Genomic DNA, 6,739 nt, shown 5'->3' with positions numbered 1-6,739 from the left:
AAAATGGCAGATTCAGAAAACTGACTTTAAAAAACTGTTAGGAAAATAGTTCACTAAAGGTATTGAGAAAAGTTGGAATGGAGCAGTAGCTGCATTTTATGGAGTGTCCGTGATCTTTGGTTGACAAAGGGCCCTGACACTTCCTTTATTTTCTTTAGCCAACATGCTTTCCACTGGGCCACTTTCGTTGCTGGGAACTTATAGATCCCACAGGAATATCTGCTATAAGGGAAGTGATAAAATTATCTGCTTTCTGCTTGCTGGGCTGCTCCTAGAGTGTAGTGTTTCATTGCAGCTAAGAAGGACCAAGAAGAGGCAGAGAATATACAAGATTGAATGATGATTGTTTTCTGTTGACCTAAGTGTCACTGAGCAGAAGCTTCAGGAAAATTATTGTCCCAATGTAAAGACTTCTTGGACAAATCTATTAGACCTGGATTGGACAGCTTTTAGGTGACAGAGGGCTTTCTTACAGGAAGTTAATAAACTAGATCTGGGATGTTGGTGTTTTCAGAAGGTTATAGACATTCTACCAACACCATGGTAATAATTGTTGCAGGCAGGAACCATCAATAGATGCTTGAATTAGGTGAAAAAGTGCAATGACAACAGGCTATGTGTGTAGTCCCAAAGTATTTCCCCACCATATACTTATTAATTAAAGAGGGAAAAATGTTCACTTGGCAGTGGAGAGGTCTGACAGCTATTGCCTTAGCCAAGAGACGAGGGCTAACATCACCAGTAATAAGACATATCAACATCATGATACCCAGACATAATACTCTGAAAAGTGCACATCATTTCTGTGACACTCTTGTCTGAAATGCAAATCTTCCTTTTAATTGGAAGCATCTAATGAGGAAACATCAGATAAACCCAATCGAGGGGGGCGTTTGGCAAAATAACAGCACTCTTCAAAAGTGTCCAAGTCACGAAAAACAAAGATAGACTCAGAAGTTGTCACAGACTGGAGAGGTCTAAGGAAAAATAACGATTGCAGTTTGAGAGCCTGGATAGGTTCCTGGAACAGAAAGAGAAATCAGTTGAAAAACAACTATTGAAGTCGCAGCAAGATCTGCAGATTAGTTAATAGTATCATATCCATAATAATTTCATGGTGTTAATTGTGCTATGGTTATGTAAGATCTTAACATTAGAGGAAGGTGGTGGAAGCATGCGTAGAAAATCTTTGTACTGTTTTGCAATTTTTCAGTGAGTCTAACATTATTTCAATGTTAAAAAATGTTTCTTAAAGATGATGTCCAGCAGATTTATCAAATGCAAAAGTAAAATTGATTTTTAATGTTTTTTCTCTGGTGTTGAATGTCTCCGCAAGCATTTCTTGTCCTTTTCTCCTGAACTTTCTTTTTTGGCATTTATTTTAAACTTTGCTGGTGCAGTGGCTCACACCTGTAATCCCAGTACTTTGAGGGGCCAATGTGGGGGCATCACTGGAGCCCACGAGTTAGAGGTTGCAATGAGCTAGGATGGCACCATTGCACTGCAGCTTAGGTGATGGAGCAAGACTGTCTCTAGAAATAATAATGAATAAACATAAAAAAGATCTTTGGGTCTAGATTACTTTTTAACCTGAAAATTTCTGCATTTTTCCTGGTCTTTCACGATTCAGACACTTTTGAAGAGTACTGCTGAGTTATTTTGTAAACTGACCTATTTTCTCTTCCTCCTCCTGCTTTTTCTCCTCCTCTCCCTTCTTCTTCTCTCTCTCTCACAAGCACTTTTTAAAATTTACTAAAACACTTGCCAGGTTCTGCCAGAAAGCACTATAAATTATCTTGTCCTTTCTAGAGGAGAAGATGCAGAGGAGAACCGGCAGCGTGGAGAATTGAGAAATGGAGTGAACCCAGAAGGGCATTCTCAGTCTGACACCATCATCAGTGATACAAAACTGCCTTGTGAGGAAAGAGAAGCCATCAGGTGTACCAAGCACCCAATAATTAGTTATGAAAAAAAAAGTTCTGATTATTTTCAGAAGTTCTTGTGGAGACAGGGCCCTACTGGTCGGTAACCAGCGAACTATGAAACCAACCAAGAGAACTTTGTTCTAATGTATTAATCAGGGTTCTCTAGAGGGACGGAATGAATAGGGTAGGTGTATGTATAAAGGGGAGTTTATTAAAGAGTACTGACCACAGTCACCAGGTGAGGTCCCACAGCAGACCGACTGCAAGCTGAGGAGCAAGGAAGCTAGTTCAAGTCCCAAAGCTGAAGAACATGGAGTCTGATGTTTGAGGGCAGGAAGCATCCAGCAGAGGAGAAAGATGGAGGCCAGAAAACGAGAACATTCTAGTCTTCCCACATTCTTCAGCCTGCTTTGATTCTGACCAAGCTGGCAGCTGCTCAGAGGGTATCCACCCAGATTGAGGGTAGGTCTGCCTCTCCCAGTCCACTGACTCAAGTGTTAATCTCCTTTGGCAACACCTTCACAGATACACCCAGGAACAATGCTTCGCATCCCTCAACCCAATCATGTTGACATTCAATATTAACCGTCACATCTACTAACCATCACTCTCCTTGTAGCCAACCTCCTGTCACCTTAGTTGCTCTCCCACTAAAGGATGATCTACTCATCCCGCTCAGCCTCCTGCACCCCAGGCATCATCAGCCAGTCCACAGCGAAGCCCTCCCCTCCCTGCTTGGACTCCGACACTCAGTGCTGGCCAACCTCATGAATAGGTGGCTTCCTTTTCCCGCTAACCCCCACCGCCTCTTACTCTTTACCTAAATAGGATGTCTGCGCTTTCCACTAGGTCCAGTATCCTGTATCAGGCTACTGCTAAATAGAAATGGCACTTCTCTCCACTAGCCTCCATGACCCCTTATAAAGCCACCCCTCAAAAGGAATGTCCACTTCTCCCCAGTAGGGAATGTGGCCACCCTTCCTCTGGGACACCACACTTACCCACTCAGGCTACAAAACCTTGCCCTGCGGCCTTCCTTACCCTGCCCCAAGCCACTTGCCTCCAACCTCTAACCAGGATGTCTACATTACTCAATCCCATCTAATGATTATTATTATTTAAAAAAAAATTTTTTTAGCAGATCACTGAGACGCCCCAGGTTGGAGTGCACGGGCATGATCTTAGCTCACTGCAATCTCAACTTTCCAGGCTCAAGCAGTTCTCCTGCCTCAGCCTCCCAAGTAGCTAGGACTATAGGCATGCACCACCATGCCCAGCTAATTTTTGCATTTTTAGTAGAGATGAGGTTTCAGCATATTGGCCAGGCTGGTCTCAAACTCCTGACCCCAAGTGATCCACCCTCCTCGGCCTCCCAAAGTGATGGGAAGATAGTCATGAGGCACTGTGCTTACCCCTATCTAATGATTTTTGACCTGAAGGCAAGGGAAGAGGAAGAAGGAGTAGTACTCTTTGCTTTTGTCTTCCTTTTTCTCTCTGAAAAACTCCTCTAAAAATATGCAGATGTGTGTCTGCCCCACCATTCAACATCAATCTAAGCTGGCCCTACCCTCTCGCCAATAAAGATGAGTTCAGCGCAGGCCATCCTGGCCACTGCAATAGCTTTCACTCCTCTCTGCCCTCTCCTGGATGCTTTCTGTTGTCACCTTGACTTTCACTGCACAACAGCCTAGAGAGTAATGTAGCAATGAATCAAATAGGGCTAGGGGTGCTCACCCTTTCTACAAGGATCTTCGATGGCCTGAGTAGCCCTCTGTGTGACTTACAAAGATGCACTGTTTCCTCCAGGAAGGCACAGCCCCAGGGTAGGGTACAGAACTTAGGAGCCGTAACCAGAGTGGGAATGTGCTCCCCACCGCTCAACTGAAGTCAGGAGTCTGGTCCTGCTTATTAGCTGTGTAACGGCGCAGCCTTGAGTCATTGACTTAATTCTCTAAGGCTCACTTTCCCCATACATAAAAATTAGAGGCACTTAGAGTACCTATCTTCAAGGGAGGTGGTAGAACTAAATGAAATCAGGCTTCTCAAGCATTCATCGCCATACCTAGCCTATGGAAAGCACTTGTTAAGTTGCTTTTAGGCAATCTGAACATCAAGACTGCATGAGGCGCACACTTCAGACTTCATCAAAGCCTTTCTTTCCCCCTGGCTGGCTGGTAAGGACTATGAAGGCAACATTTATGTCTGACCTGTTTTGCTGTATTATCAGCACCTAGTATGGTATCTGATATACAGTTGGTATTTGATTAAAGTGAATGCATGGATGAGAATTTTTGAGATCAAATGAGATAATATATAAGTAAAAGCCTGCACATATGCTAATAATAGATGTAGACTGTTTACCTTCCCTTCCTTTGGAAACTCATTAGAAATGTCAGAGACTCTGGAAATGGTCTGACCCATGTTCTCTTAAAGCCCAGGGCTTCAAGGGTGTATGCCTGCTACTTCTAACTTCTACCAATCGTAAAATAATTAAGAATATAGTGCATCCTCTTTCACAGCACTGGACTGTTTACAGATATGTGTGTGAAGATCACAGTGTGGACCCCAGGCTTCCAGGCAGCCCCAGTGATGCTTGCTTCCAGGTTCGTGCCTCTGTGCCGTTCCCTCCCAGGCTGAGTCAGGTCTGGGTAGTGTGACCCCTAGAGTATAGATTGGCGGTGGGGTGTGGTATCTCAAGTTAGGTTATAAAAAGCATTATCGTTTCCCTCTTTCTTTTCTCTCTCTCTCTTTTTTTCTCTTTTGAGGTGCAGTCTGGCTCTGTTGCCCAGGCTGGAGTGCAGTGGCATGATCTTGACTCACTGCAACATTTGCCTCCCTGGTTCAAGTAATTCTCCTGCCTCAGCCTCCCAAGAAGCTGGGATCACAACCATGCATCACCAGGCTTGGCTAATTTTTGTATTTTCAGTAGAGATGGGGTTTCACCATGCTGGCCAGGCCGATCTTGAACTCCTGGCCTCAAGCGATCCACCCACCTGAACTTCCCAAAGTGCTGGGATTAGAGGTATGTGCCACTGCACCTGCCCCTCTGTTTCTTATATAATTGGCTCTAGGTGAAGCCAGCTCCTATCTTGAAGACACTGAAGCTGCCCTCTGGAAAGGACCACACGCTGAGGACTCTCACCAACAGTCAGCACCAGCTGCCAGTTATATGAGCAAAGCATCTTGGGATTGGCTCCCCCACCCCCAGTCAAAACTTCAGATGACTTCAGCCCCAGCTGACACCTTGGCTGAAACCTCAAGAGAGACCTCAAGTGAGAATCTGCTCCAAAAATCCTAGACCACAGAACATGTGAGAGATAATAAACTTTTGTTGGTTTTGAATCACGAAGTGTTAGAAATATTTTGTTATTCAGCAATAGATCACTGGTACCATGTGTTCTGATTTTTGACGACAGAGCTTCGATTTCTCATTTTCTGCCCAAATGTCCAATCATGTGTTCCTAATAGTGCTGAAAAATTATATTTATTTGTTTTAGAGACAGGGTCTTACTGTGTCACCTACACTGGATTACAGTGATGCCATCATAGCTCACTGCAGCCTCGACCTTCTGGGTCGTGTGATCCTCCTGCCCCAGTCTCCTGAGTAACTGGGACTACAGCTGTGCACCACTATGTCCAGCTAATTTAAAAAAAGTCTTTAAAAGTGCCATTAGGGACTCCATGTTTGGGGCCCCTTCCACAAACACTCCCTTCATGGAAGCCATCTTTCTCTCTCATAGATTTTCCTTCTGGAGTCCCCTTCCACACTCTCTCATGGAAGCCTGTCTTCCCCTCCTAAACTCCATCTCTCTATTCTCTTCCACTCAATGTGGAAGCTGCTTTCCTCCCCTGGATTCCATCTTTCTGGGTTCTCTCACTCAGTGTGAGAGTTAGCTGTTTCTCTCTCTCTCTCTCTCTCTAAATAAATCACTTTCTACAAACACTTTCGTGTCTGGCATTTACTGTGCACTATGCTATGGTCCCCTCTCTCATTCTTGAGAGGGCAGGAGACCAAGAACCTAGAGAAACATCCTCTCAGGGGAGCTGAGGGCACCCTGAACCCCTGAACCCCAATATTAGAAATCTTAAAAATAAAAAAATGAAAAAAGTGCCATTAGTTTACTTACTAGGTATCACTGTGTTACACACTTGTATGTACTCTAATTAATCGTCGGTGCATTATTATGAAGTTGTCTATTATTAAATCACTTTTCAGATGAGCAAACTGAGATTCAAAGAGACTATATTGCTGAAGACCATACAACCAGTAAGTAGGGAGAGCCAGAATTTGAATCTGAATCCACGGCTCATGTTCTTAACTATGGTGCCAGATTGTCTTACTGCTAAATTGTTAACAATTAATTGTCAATCCTTGGGCTAAGTCTCTAACATGTAACATACATGATCCAGTTTGACCTTCACCACTGTGAGGTCATTTTAAAGATGAGAAAACCATGGCATTGGAAATTACGGTCAAGTTTTTTTGTTTTTTGTATTTTTGTTTGTTTGCTTGTTTTTTGAGACAGACTGTCACCCTGTTGCCAGGCTGGCATGTAATGGTGCGATCTCAGCTCACTGAAACCTCCGCCTCCCGGGTTCAAGCAATTTTCCTGCCTCAGCCTCCCGAGTAGCTGGGACTACAGGCACCCAGCACCATGCCTGGCTAATTTTTGTACTTTTTATAGAGACACGGTTTCACCATGTTGGCCAGGCTGGTCTTGAACTCCTGACCTAAGGTGATCTACCCGTCTCAGCCTCCCAAAGTGCAGGGATTACAGATATGAGCCACTGCACCCAGCCTTCAAGTTTCATAT

This window comes from Cebus imitator, unplaced genomic scaffold (assembly GCF_001604975.1).
Source record: "Cebus imitator isolate Cc_AM_T3 unplaced genomic scaffold, Cebus_imitator-1.0 Scaffold4, whole genome shotgun sequence".
Taxonomy (NCBI): Eukaryota; Metazoa; Chordata; class Mammalia; order Primates; family Cebidae; genus Cebus; species Cebus imitator.
Note: the sequence above shows the minus strand (reverse complement) of the source record.